Source organism: Ambystoma mexicanum, chromosome 1p, assembly GCF_040938575.1.
Source record: "Ambystoma mexicanum isolate Mex_15411 chromosome 1p, UKY_AmexF1_1, whole genome shotgun sequence".
NCBI lineage: Eukaryota > Metazoa > Chordata > Amphibia > Caudata > Ambystomatidae > Ambystoma > Ambystoma mexicanum.
Genome location: NC_090921.1, coordinates 735,686,713 through 735,708,616, shown reverse-complemented (window position 1 = coordinate 735,708,616; position 21,904 = coordinate 735,686,713). Strand labels below are relative to the sequence as shown.

Sequence of the window (21,904 nt, the reverse complement as noted above, 5' to 3'; positions counted from 1 at the left end):
TGCAATAGGAGTGGCCATAAACAGCTATTCGAACGCGAAAAAACATAGCTATACAATTTAGAACTTTCATGTAACTTGGTGTGTATACATCCTCTTGCCCACCACTCGTACTGCATAAAAGGCCGGAGTCAACCAAAATCTGCAAATCACTAATGCAATAACAGTGGCATATAGACCAGAGGGCAGTATGGTGAACGAGCACGCTATGGATGAATAATACCTGAATCACCATGAAGGTAATATTTCATTACTTTTATGTCCTGCGGGCTACCACGTTTCCCACTTGTACCAGAACACACGTGGTGATTGCATAACTGGTAACAAACCTGATGCCCAAAAGAAGAATCCAGTCTCCAAAATATGTCGATTGCGTAATGCATGTAAACACCAGCACTCACTTTGCTGCCCTGTGTGTCTCGATGATGGACATATGCCACTGAACTACTACAGATGCTGTGGCTCTGAGGGAATGTGTGCAAAGAATCATTGGAACGCAATGGATAGTACAGGGCCCAGATATCCAGTACACAGCCAACTTAGCAATAGTGGTGTTGGCCACTTTATGCCCAGTTGAACCCACACAATGAGCAATGCCGATTTCCAGACCCAAACGGTCTTGGTTCTGCCAAAATAAGTGCTATACAACCCCAGGTTACGCAGCTTCCATTTTGAGAACATTAAGTGGCTTAATCTGAAAAACCGGTAGAAAGACTTACTGGCTGAAGTGGAAATTTGATCATAAAGTATGGGAATAAAAGAAGGAACAGCGCGTAACACCTTAATGAGCATGGAAGACTGTACAGGGCGGATTACAGGATAAACCCTGCAACTCGAGGACTCGCCTGGAAAAAGGACCAACAAAAAAATCAGTTTTCCAGGAAAGGTAGTCATGGATGCAGCAAACCATCAGCTGGAAAGGCTTCTTAAATGATTACAGAATCAAATTCAAGTCCCACGGAGAGGGTAAAGGAAGGCTCTTCAAGCTGAGGAAATACAGGTGGAGCAGCCCATCAAAGTGTTACTTAATTCCGTTATTTTATTAAGAAAATATGACTGCCCAAAACTGTGGGTGCCACAAAAGCAGACAAATTGTGTTAGCAAAAATAGTTTTTTATGCCAGCACTGGCCAAATAGGGCTTAAAATGGATTTTCAGAATCGGCCCTGTGGAAAGATTCAGAGGCCACTTTATTCCGATTGTTAGGAAATAATTCCTTTTAGCTGCTTTCCCTCCCATAGACGTCTATGGGCTGTTAGGGAGAAATCTAATTTCTGTCATAATTCCCTTCAACCTTAGAGAATTCCAGCTCTTTTGCTGGACTTTATGACTTTTTCATTTTCACCCTGGAGAGAGTGAGCCCTTTTTCTCACTCTCTCAAGTATTTTGATCTGATTTGGATTGTGTTTTTGGAGTCTGACAAACTCCATAAGCATCTTTTTGTATGGTGACAAAGCACCCTCAGTGCAGTGTCAGAGTAATCCTTTAGATTTCTCATGAGGTTTAAATACCTTCTCCTGGGTAAACTACTGTCCCCCAAGAGTATTAAAGTGAAATTGACTTTACTTACACGTTTTTCCTATGTAGGTCCAGTACACCGCATTTTATGTAGAAGTACTGGGGGGTTACGTAGTAGCCCCTTTTCCCAATTGCTCATGTAAAAATTGTTATGCTACCCTCACTACTTTAAAGGGCTGGTGGAAGTGGTTTAACCCCTTAAGTGCCACAGGTGAGTTATCTCGTCCTTGGGATTACCTCCCTGTTGCCAAGGAGGAGATACCTTAAGGGGTTAATGAAACAGAAAACTTTAGAAGGCATTGAATGGCGAAATACCAAAAATCACAAAAAAAGGCCTTGGCACTGGGGGGGAAAACCCAAGCCAGTTAAAAGGTTAATTTTCGTACCCTTGTGCTTTTCTACCGCAGGCTGAACCCTCTGCTGCATTATAGCACCCATGGGTGACCATTGTGTCAAAAGGGCCCCGGTCTTCTTTTGCCTTTTCTTGTTTGCGAGTTCTTTTTCTTGGGTTTTACTATGCGTGCCAAACCAGGTTTAAGCCCTTTGTTCATTTTGCCTTTAGCGGCCTTCAGTACTGAAACCCGCCCCTGGCACCAGTGTGTCTGGCAGGGCAGGAAGTGAGGGAGGTGCCCGAAACTCCCTGTCCTTAGTCTCCTTGGTTACCTGAATGCACCCAGACCTGATTGGCTGGCTGGCTGTGCTTGCAGGGCAGCCACCCTGCTGTGTGAGTGACAGCTAGGCTGTGCATGAATGGGAGAAACTTGCATAAAAGGCAAGGCTTCTTTGACTGAAGACAGTCGACCACTGGACGAAACATCCGAAGGAATTGTGAAGAGAAGCTTGCTGCATCCTCCTGGACCGTTGAACTGCCCGGTGAAGCCCTGCTGCTGTGCTTAAACTGCTTTTCCGAATCGACTAGAGAAGCTCTGGAAAGGACTTCCCTTGGGTTAGCTGAACCAACTAACCCAGAGACTAACTCTGCCGGAAGACCTTCCCCAACTGGCTGTACTTCTTTGCTGCTGCTGCGACCGAGTGCCAGGGGTCGAGAAATCCATAGTCTAGTGCAACGTCTTTAAGCCAGACCAAAGCTCCAGGAAGATCCTGAGGACCCTCCCAAAGCAGAATAAAACACAAGCTCGAGTCACCTCACCAGAGTGCTGGACTCAGGGAGCAGAGGAAGCCCATCCAGTGTCCAAGATCCACAGTGGTGCTAAATGCCGGTAGCTGAAACCGAAAAGTGCTGCTGAATTGAAAAGAGCCCATAGCTGCTGCCGACCTCCGAACTGCAGTGCAGGGGTCCTCCAGATGTCCTCCCTCTTGTCCACACAACTGAGGCCCAGGAACACAGGATCTGCCACACTGCAACCAAGACAGAAACCAGCTGGATCCTCTTCTTCTAACCTAATGTACTGTGCAGACTAAGGGGTTTTTACCTATGTCTGTAGCTTGCTTTTCTCAGTTGAGATTTGCAGTAGCTGCTTTTTCTAGAGTTGATCTCAGCTCTAACTTTCACAAGCCTAACAGTTTGTGGCCCAACAGTGATTTTCTACAACAAACTAACTTTGTCCAAGACTTTTTTCTATCCAAGAAGTGCATTCGCTCCATAGACTTTGCTCCAATTCACTTTGGCTGCCCTGGCTCCCTGCAGACACTTCTAGTCCATTGACTTTGATTCCAACTGTCCCTCGTAGGTGATACATTGGTTTTTAACTAATATTGTTGGAAAGGTTTTATCTAGATTTCATTGTGAGATTTAAAAAAAAAAAACAATGTTTACCTGCTCTGCGAACCCGTTAACCTTTTATCTTCCTTTAAACTTTCCTGTTTTACCAACCTCAGAATTTACAAAGTGTAAAAGTGATATATAAATGCCATTACTGTCCTAGTTAGTGAAGTCACCTCAGGGTGTAGGAAGTGTGTATGAAGCACCTCTAAAGAGCATCTACTTGCTTTACCTAAATTCTGAGAACCTATTTTTAAGTGTATTTTTATTGTTGCACATTGCCCTTTTTAAAGAATGCTTATTTAAAACTGACCGTTAAATAAATCATTATTGTACTAGAAAACCTTGAGTGCAAGTGTTATTTGGATACTTGTATTTGTGGATTTTGATGCTACAGCTCTGCAGCTCATATTTACCCCTCGAGATAAGTCTGGCTGCTCAGTCACACTGCCAACTTGTGTAGTACAGACCTATACCAATAGGTGGGTTACCTAACACCAATAGGACAAGGGTGGTGTAGTGTCCCACAAGGTTACTACCCCAATTCTTGCCTAACATGGGCACCCTTTCTTTTTGCTTGGACCCCTAATCTGACATTTTGGATGCAAGTAAAGCCTTCTGTTTCACTTCCATAGCTGTGTGCTCATTTTTAGATGTAAAATGGTCAATCCATAAGACGCAGTACTGAGAGACTGTCCTTTTTATGGTTTTTGTGCATTTTGTCAACAAAATAAAAATCGACCTAAAGTGAAGTTAGGATGCTTTGTATCGTAACTTCTGGTTTACAAATACAATCTGTGCAGGATGGCCTGGTATCAGCGGATACCTTTTTACACTGTTTGAAACTATTTACTCATGCACATTTGCATTTACCGCAAATGGCTACAAAGAGAGCTAGCAGTCCTGTTGGGGAGTTATCCTAAAGTCCACTTCAGTGAAGACTTCACAAAACTATCACTATGGCATACAGGTCTCAAACTCTTAGTGTAAGCTTGTAATACACTGAAGGAACCTTGGTAGAGTGGCAGAGTAGTCGGGCTTATCATAGGAGGAAGATGTGAGTTGTAGGTAAGAACTTCGCACGCCCCTGCACCCATCCTCCCACCATCCTAAGTGACTTGTGTCGCTCAGCCACCCGACCGGGGTCTGCTGCGCATTGGGCTGCTTGTAGGGATACACCATCAGGGGCTTGCTTTGTTTGCACCCCCCCCCCCCCCATTTGGGGAATGCAAAAGTTGAACAGTATACCAGCAAAGTTGGAGGAATGTGGGACGGAATGACAGCAGACCCATATCTTTAGGGCATACAATGACCCCAAGTCAAAGCATCACAGTACAGTCACTTACACAAGTTTATCACACAACTTAGTCAATATCAGTTACACTAATTCAAACGCCTTTGGAACTGTAGATTTGGACTAGATACCACCAATGTTGGGTGCATGTGGGATGGAATGACACCAGACTCGCATGAAACGTTACATAAAATAGTCACTTATACACAACTTCATTAGTGAATGGACTTCAAAAGCCACAGAAATTGCAGTTTGGACAGTATACCATCGAAGTGGGCGAAATGTGACCCCAAGTGAAAGTTACAAAAAAAAACAAAAAACACATCACCACAAAATTGTCACTCATACACAACCTCAGCAGTGAATACACTCCAAACGCCCTAGGAATTGCAGATTTGGACAGTATAACATTGAAGTGGGCTAAATGTAGAACAGAATGTCACCAGCCCCATGTCTGTAGGACATATTTTTACCACAAATTCAAGCGTTATAGAAAAACATTACAGAAAATCCCTACACAAAACTGTCAGTTAGGATTTTATATTATAGGGTAGATCTATCATTTATATTTACACAAGGAAGTCAGAAAAATGCTCATTTCAATAACCAACACTTAGGAATACTTATATATTTATAAATACTTTTGAAAGGCCACTTCTTCAGTGGCAGTTGCTCGCGGTATAATTTTTACAGAGTTTGACACTAATAACAGTTCTACCGTATTATCAGTACAGTCATGCACTCACATGAAGACAACGCTATACAGTAAATGTATTCAGTTACCAATACCACAAAGTCTTTTAGGAAGGAAAAAGGTTGGTTAGTCACAGTAGCAGAGCTTAAGGTTCTACAGACACTTTCTTGGCAAACTAAAGCTTTTAAAGTCTGATCCCCAACCATATGCAAAAGTCAGTTTGGAGAGGGATCAGTCTTACGAAGCAGTAGAACAGCAAAAATTCCTGATACTTTCAGTCTCTAGGTTAAGATGCTAGAAGAGTCAACAACGATGGTGATCCTGTTAAAGGACTCACTAAAGCAACACAAGGCGACAGCTTGGGTCAAAAGGTAAGAGTGGACACCTTCAAACACGCCAACACTTTGGAGTGACTTCTCCACAAATCTTCCCAACAACTCCATGATGGTCGTGCCACGAGATGTGCTCTTGCCCTTTGGCCATACTGTTCTTTGGCCTTCTTCCTACCCTCCAGGGACTGGCAATTGCCTTATATTGACTGCCCTTACCCAGTGAAAGCTGCTGCTTCCACGAACTAAGGGGTGGTCTGTGTGTGACTGGAGGTGGGGGCGAAGACAGTCTGGGCCCAAGTCCACGTTCTGGTGCCTGAATGTCTGTATTGTAGTCATTATATAGCACCATTTCCCCATTTCTATTGCTTCAATGCTGTTAGGGAGAATTCTCAGAAATGTGCTAATTCCCTTCTACTTTAGAGACCCCAGCTCTTTTTGCTGGGCTTTAGGACTTAATTTCCAACCTGGAGAGTGTGAGACCGTTCTCCCACTCATGTATTATTCTGTGTTTCTTTTGACTTTGGAATCTGACAAGCTCCATAGGCATCTTTGCATTGCGACACACAGCACCTTAAGTGCTGTGGCACAGGGAAGTCTCTTAGATTTCCCTAAGATTTAAACCCCTCCTCTTGGTGAAACTACTGTTTCCAAGAGCAATGACTTGAAATTGACTAACTTTCTAGACCTAGCACACACTAGCTCTTATCGTAGGGTGTTGGAGGGGTTACTTAGTATCCCCTTTGTCTAGTTTCTCATGTAACATTTTTATGTTACCCTTTCTATAATAAATGGCTGGTGGCAGTGGTTTACTTTTTACTACCATTGAGTGTCTCTACCGCGGGCTGCAATCGCAGCTGCAGTAGCACACCCATGCGTGCCCATTTTATCAAAATGGCCCTGTCGTCTTTCCCCCCCCCCGCCCCACCCCATTTCTTGTTGGAAAGGACCTTCTTGAGATTTACTCTGCATGCCAAACCAGGTTTGGTCCCTTTGTTCCCTTTGTCTTTGGCGGGATTCACTTGTGAAGCCGGCCTCTGGCTCCAGTATGTCTGGCAAGGCCGGAAGTGAGGGAGGTGCCCGAAACTCCCTGTGCTTAATTCCCCTTGGTTACAGGAATGCACCCACAGGTTGATTGGAAGACAGCCACCTTGCTGTGTGATTGATAGCTAGGCTGCGAATGAATAGGAGAAACCTGCATACAAGGCAAGGCTTTTAGCTTGGAAGGTACAGTCGACCACTAGACGAAGGAATCCGAGGAAGAACTTGGAAGAAACGCCTGCTGCAACTCCTGGACCATTGGTTTGTCCGGTAAAGCCCTGCTGAAGCTCTGAAAGACCTGCAAAGGACAACTTCTCCCCTTGGGTTGGTGGGACCAATCAACCCCAAGATGAGCTCATCTGGAAATCCTCTCATAGCTGGCTGTTCTTCCATTGCTGCTGCAGGAACAGATTGGCAGGGAGAGGAACACTAGAATCGAGTGTCTCCAAGTCAGACGCAAGCTCCAGGAAGATCCTCCTGACTCCCAGGAAGCAGGACTGACCAAGCCTGAGCCACCTCAACAGAGTGCTGGACCCCAGATGTGAGGAAAGTCCATCAAGGTATCCGAGAACCGCAGTGGTGCTATTTACGAGAGTCGCAAGGAGCTGAAACCGCGAAGTGCAGCTGAACTGAGGTTTGCCCATTGCTCCCGTCGACCTTTAATTTGTAGTGCAGGAGTCCCCAGTTGTCCTCCCTCTTGTCCCCACGACTGAGACCCAGGAACAACAAATCTGCAGACCTACATAGGACCAGAAGCCAGCTGGAACCAATCTCTTCTAACCAAAAGGTACTGTAAAACTAAGGGGACTCACCTCTTGTTGTGTAGCCTTGCAAGCTCTCACATGAGACTTCTTGGTTGCCATTGCAGAGTTGCCTGCAGCTTTGCCCCTCACAAGCCTCCTAGCTTGTGGCCCTACAGGTATTTCATTTTCTACAAACCTTTCTAAAACATTGTGCAAGACTTTTTACCTACCTGCAAGAAGTGCTTCAGGTCACCTAGACTTTTGCTCAACTAACATTGGCTGTCCAGGCTCCCTGAAAGGCTCTTTCCTCCGACCTTGTGCTTTACCTTTCCCCCAGGAAAGGGATAATTTACTTTGCATTGGAGGGTTTAAAAAGTACTTACCTGCTAAAGAATATTTGTTAACCATTGTTCTATTCCCCCATCTTTTTCTTTTGACACTACCCTCAGTGTTGCTCTAAATGTACAAGTGATATAGTAAAGTCCACAGTGTCCTAGTTACTTAAGTCACCTCAGGGTGTAGGAATTGTCTGTGTGCCATCCCAAATGGGCATCTACCGATTTAAAGAAACAGAGTGTTTATTTTGAAGTATATTCGTGTGTTGCATATATTTGCTCCCTTCTAAAGGCTTAATCATCTGACTATACAATTCTTTATTTAACAATCAAGAAACCTTGAATGCAAGTGTTTATTTGGATACTTGTCACTGTGAAACTCCGTCACAATCCTACAGCTCTCATTGACCCCTCTTGAGATAAGCCTGGCTGCTCAGTCACCCTACCAACTTGTGTAGTACATGCTTACTCCTCCCTCCTGTGCCCCATCTCAAGTCCCCTCCGCAGGGCTTACCTCTGATTTGTACCCCTCCCCGGAAGGTCTATAAGGCCGGCAACCTACTTCATCTTGCCACTCTAAACTTTCTCAGCTGTGAAACACTCCTCCGACATCTGCCACCTTCGAGAAGATCTTGACCTTGATGTTCTCGGTCTTACTGAGACATGGTTCACGGCCAGCTCTGTCACGAGCTTTGAGATACTCCTCCCTGATGGCGACAAGATTCTATCCATCCCCAGATCCACGGGGCCCAGAGGGGGTGTAGTTTTGATCTTCCCCGATTCCTGCCTCCATCATCCCCACTCAGACTTACTCCTCTTTCGAATGCCATGTCTACAGGCTATCTCTCTCTCCTAGTCACTCTTTCACTGTTGCTACTCTCTACCGGCCCCCTGGTCAAATCACCTCTTTTCTCTCTGAGTGGGCTGACCTCCCCACCTCCCTCCTGGCCTCAACCACACAACTCCTCCTCCTTGGTGATCTTAAAATCCATCTTGATTCTCGCTGCTCCTCTTCTGCACTTTTTCACAACCTCTGAGATTCACTCTCCCCCTCTATCCTCCCATCCGGCATGACTCACTCTGCTGGTCGCACACTATGTCTTGATCTCCTCTAGCCTCGCCCACTCTACGCCCTTCACCACTCCTCTTCTCCTGGAGTGATCACTGCCTCCTGTCCTCTCATCTTTCCATCTCAAGCCAAGCCCACCCCAAGATTGCCACCCACCTTCTCGGACATCCGGCCCATGAAGCGTGCTTGAGTCGAGGCTTTCGCTGCCATCTTCACCCTCCAGCCCCCTCCATCCCGGGCTGACTCACACCCTGACACAGCCCTGTCTCGGTTCTACTACTCTATTTCTGCTACTCTTGATGCTCTTGCCCCTGTCATGAGGATCCGCTTGAAGTCCAAAGCCAAGTTCAATTCCTGGTATGACTCTGACCTATCTACACTTAAATGTAAGTATAGGGCAGCCGAGAGGAAATGGATGGCTTCTCGTACATCCACTGACAAACTGGCCTGCCGCCTGCTCCAACAGCAATACCGACTGGTCTGCACCAAGAAGACAGCCCACATTCAAGCCCGCATCTCTGCGGCATCTAACAACTCAGCCGAACTCTTCAAAATCTGTAAGGAGCTGGCCAACCCTGCAACAGTCTCCACCCCTCCTCTTTCCTCCCAGGCTCTTTGCAATGCCCTTGCCTCTAGCTATCTCTAAAAACCCAGGACATCCTGTCCACCCTCTCCTCAGCACCCCATCCTCTCCCCTCTCCTTCTCTGCTTGATGACTCTCCTTCAGCTACCCCCCATCCCTCCTCCTCCTCCTCCTCCTTTCCCCTTTTCTTCACTGATGAGGTCACTAGGCAAGTCCGATCTATGAGAGCTGCATCAAAACACGTCCATCCCTGTTCCTCGAAAACCATTAAGGACCACATTGATACCCTCGCTGCAGCCCTTGCCAATTTCTGCAACCTCTCCTTCGCCTCTGGTTCTTTCCCCTCCTCTCTGAAGCACTCCCTTGTGCATCCTCTCCTCAAGAAACCCACAGCTGATCCTTCTTGTCCAGCTAACTATCGCCCTATTTCCATTACCCCCTTTTTGGGTAAGCTCATGGAAAAGCTGGCCATCTCTGCTTAACCTTCATTCTGACTCAGTTAGCTCTCTCCATGACCACCAATCTGGCTTCAGAGCTGCGAGAAGCACGGAAACTGCCCTCCTGAACATCCATCAAGACCTGCACTCCAACCTGGACTAACATGCCCTCTGTCCTCATCCTACTTGATCTCTCCTCTGCTTTTGACCCAGTCAACCATATCACCCTGCTCAATCGTATCCGTATCATCGATCAGGCTCTGGCCTGGCTGATCTTTCCTCTCTGATCGTCCCTCCCAGGTACAACTTGGATCCTTCCTATCTTCCATCTCCCACTCTACCCGTGGTGTTCCCCAGGGATCCAACCTCTTGCCTTGGCTTTTCAACCAATATCTGGCAACTCGCACCTACTGCATTTCCATTTTCTACTCAAATTTCCAGTGCTATGCTGATGACACCCAACTAATTTTCAGGCTTCCTTCAGCCATCTCGTCTCTTTCCCTCATCTTTGCCTAATCACCATTCAAAATTGGTGTGCCGCAAACGATCTTTGTCTAAATGCCAACAAGACTGAGATCCTCCTCATTGGTACACCTTCACCATCCTTTCCCCTCACACTCTGGCCAGCCTCCCTTGGCCCTCCTCCTACCCCTAACTGCAAGGCCAAGAACCTGGGGGTCATCTTTGACTCCACACTTTCCTTCTCCGCAAACATACCTGATGTCTCTAAAAAGTAAAATTTCTTACTGCATCTCCTAAGAGGTACTCTGCCTTTCCTTCTCCCCGAAGCTCACTGTCTCTCAAGCTCTGGTTCTCTCTAGGTTAAACTACTGCAACAGCCTCTTTCTAAATGTACCTGCCTCCACTCTCCGCCCTTTACAACTAATTCAGAACAGGACTGCGAGACTTGTCCTTGGCCTCAAGCCCTGGGATCGTATATCTCCAGCTCTGAAATCCTTTCATTGGCTCCCAGTGGATGCAATAATCAAATTTAAAACCCTCTGCATTGTCCACAAGGCTTTCTGGGGCCTGGGTCCAAAATACCTTTAACTATCCCTCCGTAAATACCCTCCCTCTTAAGCCCTTCGCTCCTCTTCTTCTAGCTCCTTCAGGGTCAGCCGTTTTTCAAGAAGCGAGCTGGGGGTAGATCTCCGTCTTCGGCTTGGGCCTCCCTTCGGAACAGCCTTCCTGCCACCTTGAAACTTGAGGAGAACCATCTCCAGTTCCGGAAACAGCTCAAGACCTTCCTCTTTGCTTCTGCCTTTTCCCCTCTTCTGCCGTGCTGACCCGTTTTCTCTCTCTGCACTTTGCACCTGGCCACCCTCTCTTCTTAAGGCCCAGGTACCTGCACACCCTGCCTCTTTCCTGCACTGGGGTCTGTATCTGTACCCCTACAGCCCCCCACCCACTTTGTCTGCACTCATCAGATACACCCTATCCGACTAACCTAGCACTTTTCCACTTGCTGGCTGCACTACCACTGCTTATCTCCTTTATTTAGTTTTACTTATTACTATTTATTCCCTCCTCTGCTCCATGCTTTTCCACTTCCCCCCCCTTCCATGCACTTACCCCCTTTTCCCTTTCCCATGCACTTGCGCGCTCTTAATGTCACTGGGCCTAGTAAGATTAACAAGTTACTTTCTTACCTGGTAATGTTCTTTCAATGGGATGGTCCGACGACGTATTCCATATCTATGACACGTAATGTCCACAGCTGTGCTGCTTTGGAAAAACTTCGGCGTCTGCATCCTGCGTCGATGCGCCGTCCCCGAGGACCTCCTCCGACGGCCGACGTCACCCGATGTGATAAGTAGGACGCATGACGCCCATAGCCTCAGTTATAGTTTTTTCCCCCAGAACGTGTGCCACCAGTTTTCTCCCAGTCAGACACACAAGGCCTTGCGGAACGCAAGTTGCAATCGCAAAAGAAATTCTGCAGCGGGGAAGGTAGGGTGGGAGCGATATGGAATAAGTCGTCGGACCATCCCATCGAAAGAACATTACCAGGTAAGAAAGTAACTTGTTCTTTGAAGGGATTGGGTCCTCCGACGTATTCCATATCTATGACAGACGCCCAAAGCAGTACCAAGCAAGGAGGTGGGAAAAGAATTTAGAACACAAATTTAACATGCCCAATCAAAATGCGGAATATAGGAGTGCCTTGCCAAAGGCCAGATCCTGCCCTATGATGGAATCGAGGGAGTAGTGACGTACTAAAGTATGTACTGAAGCCCAGGTGGCTGCATCACAGATGTGACGAATAGGAACATCCCTCTGCAGGGCATTAGACGCAGCCACTCCCCTGGTAGAATGGGCCCGCAAGCCAGCCGGAGGGTCCTTACCCGTCAAGCGGTAACACTCGGAGATAGCTAAAATAATCCAACAAGACAAAGTCTGTTTCTTCACAGCTTGTCCCAAACGCTTTCCAGCGTAACCAATGAAAAGTTGATCGTCCACTCTGACCCGGGACATGCGATCTCCTGGGATCAAGCTTATGGAGCCTCTCCTCTTCCTTACAGGGATGTGGAGGAGGATAGAACGCCAGAAGAACAACCTTCTGGCTCAAATGAAATTCCGAAACCACCTTCGGAAGAAAAGAAGGACGAACTCCAAGGACAACCCTGTCCTTATGAAAAAGTGAAGGGTGGCTTAACTGAAAGTGCCTGTAACTCACTCACTAAGCGAGCGGAAGTAACCGCAACCAATAACAGTTTTAAGAGTTAGCAGTCTCAAAGGGCAAGAATTTAAAAGCTCAAACGGAGCACCCATAAGAAACTTAAGAACAAGGTTCAAATCCCAACCGGGCACCAGAAAAGGTGACGGAGGGAACACATTAGTGAGCCCTTTCAAAAACTGAGAAATTAAAGGAATCTTAAAATAGGAACATTCTTCAGACGAGCGCTTAAAGATGGACAGCGCCGCCAGGTAACCTTTAATGGTCCCCACTTGCAAGCCCCTGTGGGCCCAGGAAAGCAAAAAAAGACAGAACCATGGGAATGTCACATTCAAAAGGATCCACATTCTTAACTCTGCACCAGTCACAGAACTTTCTCCAACAGCAACGGTACAGAGACTTTGTTGCCGGCCGCCTGGCCGAGAGCAACACCTCCATCACGTCTTCAGGGAGGTCCCAATCCTTATACCTCAACCTTTCATAAGCCAAGCGTGAAGGTTGAGGAATCTGACCTCTGGATGGAGAACCTGACCCCCCCCCCTCCCGTGAGAGCAGATCGTCTCGGTAGGGAAGACGACGTGGAGGGCAGATGGACAAGTCGAGAAGGTCCGGGTAACAAGTCCCCCGGGCCCACGCCGGAGCAATGAGGATCTGGGAACCAAACCTCCGTAACCTCCGCAGTACTTGCGGGATGACGGGGACTGGACGAAACGCGCACAGCAGTGGGAATGACCGCTCCACCACGAACGTGTCTCCTAAGGCTCCTTTTGGAGGAAATTCCCACGAGCAAAACCTTTTGCACTTCCGGTTGACACTGGAGGCGTAGAGATCTACTTGAGGGGTCCCCCAAAGGGCGAAGATCTCCAGGAGAATCTCCTGAGCCAGCTCCCACTCGTGAGAGATCGTTCTCTGCCTGCTCAGACTGATCGAAACTTCCTGCTGGATGGCCCAGAACTCGAGCTGCATCGCCTCCCTGCACAGAGGAAGTGACCCTGCCCCCCACTTTTTGTTGAGGTAGTGCATGGCCACCGTGTTGCCCATTAGAATCAGGACACTCTTTCCTCGCACAGTCGGCAGAAAAGCCTTCAGGGCAAGCCTGACGGCCCTCAGCTCCAACAGATTGATATGGAGTCTGGACTCCGGAGACCAACGACTGCTGACTGTCAACTCGTTGGCATGAGCTCCCCATCCCGTGAGGGATGCGTCCATCAAGATCGTCACCTCCGGCCAGGGTAGCCAAAATGGAGCCCCCTTCATCAGATTGCCTTTGACGGCCCACGACAGAAGGTCCTGGGCGACCGAGGGCGGCACCTGAACAGGGTCCGACAGCCTGCCAGAGGACTAAGACCACTGGAGCTTGAGTGCCCACTGCAAAGATCTCATCCGCAGACGAGCCTCTGGCACCAGAAGAATGCAGGATGCCATGAGACCAAGCAGTCTCAAGAACTCGGATGCTGGGAGATTCTGGGCAAGTTGAAACTTGTGCACCATCTGCTGAATGTGAAGAGCCCTCACCTGGGGAGGAAAACACTGCCCCAGGGATGTGTCGAGCACTGCTCCGATGTACTAGAGCCGCTGCGTTGGTGTTAAATGGGACTTCTTTAAATTGTGGAAGAAGCCCAGCTTGTGAAGGGAGTGGCAGGTGACGGACAGATGATCCAGGACTTGCTCAGGAGAGCTCCCCCTGATCAACCAATCGTCCAGGTAGGGGTAGACATGAATCCCCCCTTTCCTGAGATGCGCTGCCACCACCACCATGAGCTTAGTGAAAACCATCGGGGCGGAGGTCAATCTGAACGGCAGGACCCAAAACTGAAAGTGTGAGTCGCCAACCGCAAACCTCAGGTACTTCTTGTGCTTGGGATGGATCGGCACATGGAAGTAAGCATCCTTGAGGTCGAGAGACACCAACCAGTCCTGAAGTTGAAGGGCCTGGAGGACTTGAGAGAGAGTAACCATCTTGAACTTGTCCTTCCTGAGGAGTTTGTTCAAACCGCGTAAGTCCATGATGGGTCTCAATCACCAGTCTTTCTTTGAAATCAAAAAATAAGGGGAATACCATCCCTTGTTCCTCTCCGCTACAGGCACCAGTTCTATGGCGCCTTTCTCCAGCAGGGCTTGAATTTCCTGCGCAAGGAGCAGATCCAGACTCTTCAAAGAGAGGTCCCCAGGTGGATTGTCGTGAGGCCTCTGCCGAAAAGGAAGACAGTAGCCGTGGGTTAGGATCTCCAGAACCCACACATCTGAAGTAATGGCTCGCCACTCTACAAGATGCTGCGCCAGCCTTCCCCCAACCGGCGAACCATGGGACCTGGCCTCATGACTGAGTGGTAGCGGCTGCGGCGTTGCCTGAGGGCAGAGAGGCAACTACCCGAGCAGCCTTGGCACCTCGAGTACCCTTGTTTCGACCTCTGGCACTCTTACGGTGGCCTCTCACTTTAGCTCCTCACTCTAGCTCCTCTCACTTTACTGAAGGACGAGTAATAGCGAAAGGAACTTCCCCTCCATTGCTGTCCCCTAGGACGAAAAGGAGGAGGTTGGCGAACTGCAGCGCCCAACGACTTCACTGCAGCTTTGGAGGTCTGCAACCTCTCAAGGCTCTCGTCAGCCTTGCTGCCAAAAAGATGTTCACCGTCAAAGGGCATGTTGAGGAGCTGGGACTGCATATCAGGAGCGAACCCACACAAACCTGTTTCACAAAAAACCGAACAGGTTCAACGAACCGAGAAGAAAACAGCAAGCTCCAAAGAGTCGAGGCGTACCGAGATTCACGAAGCGAACACATTCGCGGAAAAAACGGAACTGAGGCTATGGGCGTCATGCGTCCTACTTATCACATCGGGTGACGTCGGCCGTCGGAGGTCGTCGGGGACGGCGCATCGACGCAAGACGCAGACGCCGAAGATTTTCCGAAGCAGCACAGCTGTGGACATTACCTGTCATAGATATGGAATACGTCAGAGGACCCAATCCCCTCGAACGTTGTTTTTGTTCTCTCCACCGTTTGCCTCCCTTTGCCCGGTCGCACTCTGAAACACTTGTGTATGAGCGCAATATGACAATGCATTACTTACCGTAAAAGCATTTCTGATGGTTGTATCTGCTTAGATTCACATGCTGTGCATAGGTCTGACATCCAGTGGTCACTGCGGAGTATTGCATTTTGTTTTTCGTAGTCGAAAAGGGGACGTCGACAAGGCGTGTCTGTAACACTATCCCTATAGTGACGTGCGTTGTACCCACAATCCCTCACGCGTCGAGGTCCCTCTGTTTGTATTTTTCTGCCCTGAGGGAGCCTTATAGACGTGAGTGAGTACAGAAAAGAGAGATATAAAGGAAGTCTATGTTCCTTCCATCCGAGCGGGGAGGAAGGGTGGGCGCATGTGAATCTAAGCAGATACAACCATCAGAAATGCTTTTACGGTAAGTAATGCATTGTCTTCTGATGTTTGTTAATCTGCTTAGAATCACATGCTGTGCATAGACTAGCGAGCAGTACCCGGAGTTGGCGGTGGGTTATGAGAAGGAACAGTAGAGAAAAGATGTCTTAATACTGCCTGTCCCACCTGGGAGTCAGATCTAGAGTGTGCATCTAGACAGTAGTGTTTTGTAAAGGTGTGCACAGAACTCCAGGTAGCCGCTTTGCAGATGGACTCAAGGGGAACATTTGCAATGAATGCTATGGAAGCCCCAGTGCCTCGAGTGGAATGTGCTCTTGGCTTGAAGGGTAGTTCTCTCTTAGCAAGAGTGTAACAGAGAGTGATGCATTGAACAATCCATCTAGATATAGTGGATTTTGAGACCGCATCTCCTTCTCTTCCTGCTGCCACCGAGACAAAGAACTGATTAGTCTTTCTCAGTGGTCTGGTTCTTTCCATATAGAACATGACAGCTCTGCGTACATCTAGTGTATGCAGACTTTTTTCTCCCGAGCTGGAAGGGTTTTGAAAGAACGTTGGTAGTTCTATAGTTTGGTTTACATGAAATTTCGAGATGAATTTAGGTGCAAACCTTGGGTGTGTGCGTAGAACCACTTTATTTTTGTGAACTGTTACAAAGGGGTCTAGTACAGAAAGAGCCTGTAGTTCACTTACTCTCCTAATGGAGGTGATAGCTATTAGGAAAGCAGTCTTAAGGGTGATATCTTTAAGAGTTGCCTTGTGCATGGGTTCGAAGGGAGGGCCCATGAGTCTGGAAAGTACCACATTTAAGTCCCATCCGGGAGCTGGGTTAGCTATCGGAGGGTGTATCCTTTTTACCCCCTCCATGAAGGCTTTGATAACTGGTATCCTCCACCACGACACTTTAAGTTGGGAAGTGGTGTATGCAGAAAGTGCCGCTAGGTGGACTTTAATGGAATTGAATACTAAACCTGAATCCAGTAAATGGGTCAAGTATAGAATAATGTCAGTAGGAGAGCAGTCAACTGGGTTGATGCTAGTACCTCTACACCAGATAACGAATCTTTTCCATTTGCTAGAATAGCAGTGTCGAGTATTAGGTTTTCTGGCTTCCCTGAGGATGTCCATACATCTCTGTGGGAGTTGTAAATGTCCAAATTCTATGATCTCAGGAGCCAGGCTGCTAAGTTCATGGTCTGAGGGCATGGATGCAGTGTCCTGCCCTTGTCTTGTGACAGCATGTTGTACGGGCAGGGAAGTTTTACTGGGGGAGATAGGGACATCTCCATCAAGTGAGCGAACCAAGGTTGCCGTGCCCACATTGGGGCCACTAGTATCATGGTAACCTGCTCCTGGTGCATCTTGTGCACCACTTTGTTGAGAAGGGGAGTCGGGGGAAAGGCGTAAACAAATTTCCCTGACCATTGAATCAACAGACCGTTCCCCTTGGACTGGTTCTGGGGGTACCTGGAGGCGTAACTTTGGCATTGTGAGTTCTCCAGGGTTGCGAACAGGTCTATTTCCGGGAACCCCCATTGCGTGAAGATGTCTAAGACGATGTCTTCGTGCAATTGCCATTCGTACTCTTCGGGCAGGGGGAAGTCTCTGCTGAGTTTGTCTGCTAGCAGATTGAGTTCCCCTGGTACATGTTGTGCTAGTAGGAACATGTTGTGTTTGAGAGCCCACTTCCATATATTCTGGGACAGCTTGGACAGTCCTGGAGAGTGAGTGCCCCCTTGCTTGTTGAGGTAGTACATGGCTGTGGTGCTGTCTGTGAGGACCATCACTGTCTTTCCTTGTAAGTGTTCCTGAAAGGCTTTCAGTGCTTTGAACACCGCTAGTAGTTCCAGCAGGTTTATATGCTTGGATGCTAAACTCGGAGTCCACACTCCGTGTGCCGTTTGATGGGATAGGTGAGCCCCCCATCCTGTAAGGGATGCGTCTGTGGTTAGAGTGGCTTCCACTGCGGGTGTGGCAAAAGTTTTCCCTAATAACAGGTTTTCTTTTGTCCACCACCGTAGCGAGAGAACCAAGGCCTGCGAGACCACCACTAGATCGTCCCATTGTCCGCTGGCCTGACACCACTGGCTGTAGAGCCACTCTTGCATTGGGCGCATGCGCAGGCGCGCGTGAGGTACCAAATAAATACATGACGCCATCATCCCTAGCAAGCGCATTGCTTTGCGTACCGTCACCTCTCGGCCTGCTACATAATGGGGAATTTGAAACAGCATGTTTTGGACCCTCTCGTTGGAGGGGAATACGAGGCCGTCCCTTGTTCGAATTAGAGCCCCTAGGAATTGTTTGGTTTGGCTGGGGTCTAAGCTGGACTTCTTTTCGTTGATGGAGAAGCCCAGTTGGGACAAAAGGTCTACGGTCTTTTGGGTATTGGAGAAGCATGTTTCGTAAGAATCCCCTGTTATGAGCCAGTCGTCGAGGTAAGGGTATACCGGGATGGATAATCTGCGCAGGTGGGCCGCTGCCACTGCCAGTACTTTCGTGAATACCCTTGGTGCAGATGCTATCCCGAAGGGTAGTACTCTGAACTGGTAGTGTTTGTCCTCTATTTTGAACCTGAGGTATTTTCTGTGCGATGTCAACATTAAAATATGAAAGTATGCATCTTTCATGTCCAGTGTTGTCATGTAATCCCCTTGTGATAACAGTGGGATTACCTCCTGTAAGGTCACCATACGAAACTTTTGGGGTTTGACAAATATGTTCGCTGGGCGCAGATCTAATACAGGGCGCATGGTTAAGTCCTTTTTGGGTACAAGGAAGTACACTGAATAAATACCTTCTGTTACCTGTGATAGGGGGACGGGCTCTATAGCTTCTTTCTTCAGTAGTTCTTCCACCTCTTGAAGAAGAATGGAGAGGTGTTGCGGTGTCATGCGCCGGTTCCGTGGGGGTTTGTACTTCGGGGAACCGTTGAACTCGATGCAGTATCCGTGGGCTATGGTGGATAATACCCAACGGTCTGACGTGATTCCCTCCCATGCTGAAAGGAACGATGTTAGCCGGCCCCCGACCGGTGATGCATGGGAGGGGACCCGAATTTTCGGGTCATTTGCTGGTATTGGGCGTGGAACCTCTGGGGCTGGAGCCACGACCTCTTCCTTTGCCACGGCGTTGGCCTCTTTGACTGAACTGGGTGTTACCCTGGTTGGTGGGCCAGTTGGAGCCAGAGTAATATTGTTGTTGTTGGTTCTGCTGCTGTCTTTGGCCACGAAAGGAGCGTTTATTACTATAGCCTCGCCTGTTAGGGGGCCTAGAAATTTGATCAAGAGTTTTGATGGTATCAAACTCTTTTTTAGCATGTTCTAGGGCCTCATCTACTGCTTTCCCAAACAGATGCGTCTGTTCAATGGGTTTATTTATGAGGGAGGCTTGGGTTTCGGGCTTAAAACCTGAATTGCGTAGCCAAACGTGGCGCTTGAGAAGTATTCCCTGCACTAGGGAGCGGCCAGCCGTCTCAGCGGCATCTAGGGAGTTTTTAACGATGCCCTGGTTTACCAGTGTGCCCTCTGATATTATAGCTAGCAGGCGAGAACGCAGAGGTTCAGGTGCTTCCTCTGCTTCGCTGCGCAGCTTGTTCCACTGTGCATCTGCGTAGCTAGCTAAAAGTGAGTTGTTATTAGCAATTCTAGTGGAGAAGGCGGCGGAGGTCGTGATTCTCTTCCCCAGTGCGTAGAGTTTTTTGCCTTCTTTGTCTGGAGGTGCTTCACTAGTGGATAGTGGCACCCCTGCTCTTTTTCTTGTGTTGGTAACCACAAGGGAGTCCGGAATAGAGTGTCCTCTGATGTATAAAGGGTCAGAGGATGAAGGGCTGAAGAGCTTTTCTATTCTAGGGTTGACCCCTCTTACTAGAGCTGGGTTAGTAAGGGAAGGAGAAATTCTTCTTTTAATAGAAGCCAGGAGAGGAATAGATTGGCTAACAGGGGCTTTTTCTTTGATGACTTTTTCTACAAAGTCGATGTCTGGAAGAGTTTCCCCTGTATCAATCTCAAAATGCGCTGCTGCCTTGCGCAATAGTGCATTGAGGGAAGGTTGGTCATCTATGGGAGAGGAGTTCCCATGTGAATCCTTGAGAGGAGAAGGGAGAAAGGCATCAGGGTCTGAATGTACTGATGGGGATTGCCAAGGCTGCACTGACGGTGAATGCCAGGGCTGCGAGGTAGCTGTATCCTCTTCAAACCCTGTAGGAGTGGTGTAAGGATCTTCTTCGAACCCCTCTTGCTCAAGTTCTACCTCTTCTTCTCCACCCAAACACTCCTCATCTTCTTGGAGGTATTGCTCCTCCTCAGTGAGGTCAACTAGCCTAGGAATCTTGACTCTAGGGTCATCCTGTGGCCATTCTCTTTGTCTTTTGTGAGTGGGTGGGTCTTGGTTTCCTAGAAACCTTTCCATTTTCTCCATGCAAGAATGGAGTCTTTCAAGGGTCTCATGGGGTACCCCTGAATAGTCTAGAGGGGGAAAATTAGTGTTTTCGCCTTCGAATCGTTTCGAACGCTCCCACAGCGTCGACGAGAGGTTCCCGTCTCCTTCTGAAAAGCCTTCAGGTAGTTCGGAAGCGTCCTTTGGAGAAAGGGGCAGTTCCTGGCTACTTTTGTGTTTTTTCGACGCGGTATTCGACGTTTGTTTCGTCGTCCGCGTACGTTCGTCTTCGGCGACAATTCTCGCTAGGCTCTCGGCCACGATTTTGTCCGTCGAGGGCTTTGGTGTCGACGTTGTGTGCGTTGCGCGTTGTACCTCGACGGTCGCTCTATGGAGCGTTGCGTCGGATGTTTTTGGGGTAGGGGCTTGTGACCTTTACGGTCTGCGGTAGACGCCGGAGTGCCCTGCGTCCCCTTCGGCGCTGATGGATCCTTCGTTCTCGACGAAGAAGAGCCGTGGGTAGTGTGTTTAGCCTTATGGGGTCTGTGTGCGTCCTTGTCGCCGGGGTGTTCATCCCCATAAGCAGGGCGTGAGCCGAGCCCGTCGGGGCCGGGGACGGACGACGAGGAGCGTGAGTGCTCCTTCTGGGGGTTCATGACTTCCGTAACGGACGTCGAGTTATCGCACTCCTCGTCACTTTCAGTAACAGCGGCAGCGGGTGAGGAAACTGACTTCGACATCGCGTAGTCTGCCCACCTCTTAACCCTACGTTCTTTAAGAGTCCTGGGTTTTAAGAGCTTGCAGGCTGCGCAGCTGTTCTCTATGTGATCGAGGGGTAAGCAACGATTACAGAGCTTGTGCTTATCTTTCCAAGTATATTTGCCCCTGCAGCGTGGGCAAAACTTAAATGGTGTCCTCTCCATAGCTGAGGCAATAATAGCTGGCGATAACAACCCCAAGGGAAAGAAAAGGGAGAAAGAAAGACATTCTCAAAGAGAAGAGACAAAGTTCTAACCCCCACTCTCCCTACTGTAAGTTGGCCGTCGAGGCCAGGCCACGTGTTCGGCAGCGCCGAAGGATCTCCTCCGCTCTTCCTCTCCGTCGAAAATAGTTCGGCGGAGAAACAGCTTCACAGCTAACGTCGAGGGGGAGGGATCGTTACCAGTATATTAAGTTATGACAAAAGGACCGAGGTCCGTGGTAAGTATAGCAATGTCTCTCTAGGAGCTCCGCGAAAGGCGACCAGAAACTGGGCGGAAAAAAACAATCTGAGGGACCTCGACGCGTGAGGGATTGTGGGTACAACGCACGTCACTATAGGGATAGTGTTACAGACACGCCTTGTCGACGTCCCCTTTTCGACTACGAAAAACAAAATGCAATACTCCGCAGTGACCACTGGATGTCGGACCTATGCACAGCATGTGATTCTAAGCAGATTAACAAACATCAGAAAAATAAAATATCATTTCATTTATACCAAAGGTTGGGTTAACTATTGCCAAGAGGACAAGGCTGATGCAGTCTCCCACGGAGTACTGCATACAATCTATCCTAAAAGGTACCGACAGGATGGTCTTCCTCTTCACCTCCCGGCACTGATAGAGGAAGCCTTCCTCCTCCTCTGGGGTGAGCTGGAAAAGCTCTGACGCATGAGCGACCATGAAATGGAAGGATCCCACTTTGC

At 48.5% G+C, this 21,904-nt stretch overlaps 1 protein-coding gene across 1 annotated transcript in view; it reads right to left on the bottom strand.

The window, feature by feature from the left end:
- Nucleotides 1-21,904, bottom strand: part of PSMD4 (proteasome 26S subunit ubiquitin receptor, non-ATPase 4) — a 498,575-nt gene that overhangs the window by 744 nt on the left and 475,927 nt on the right. The window lies entirely within an intron of this gene.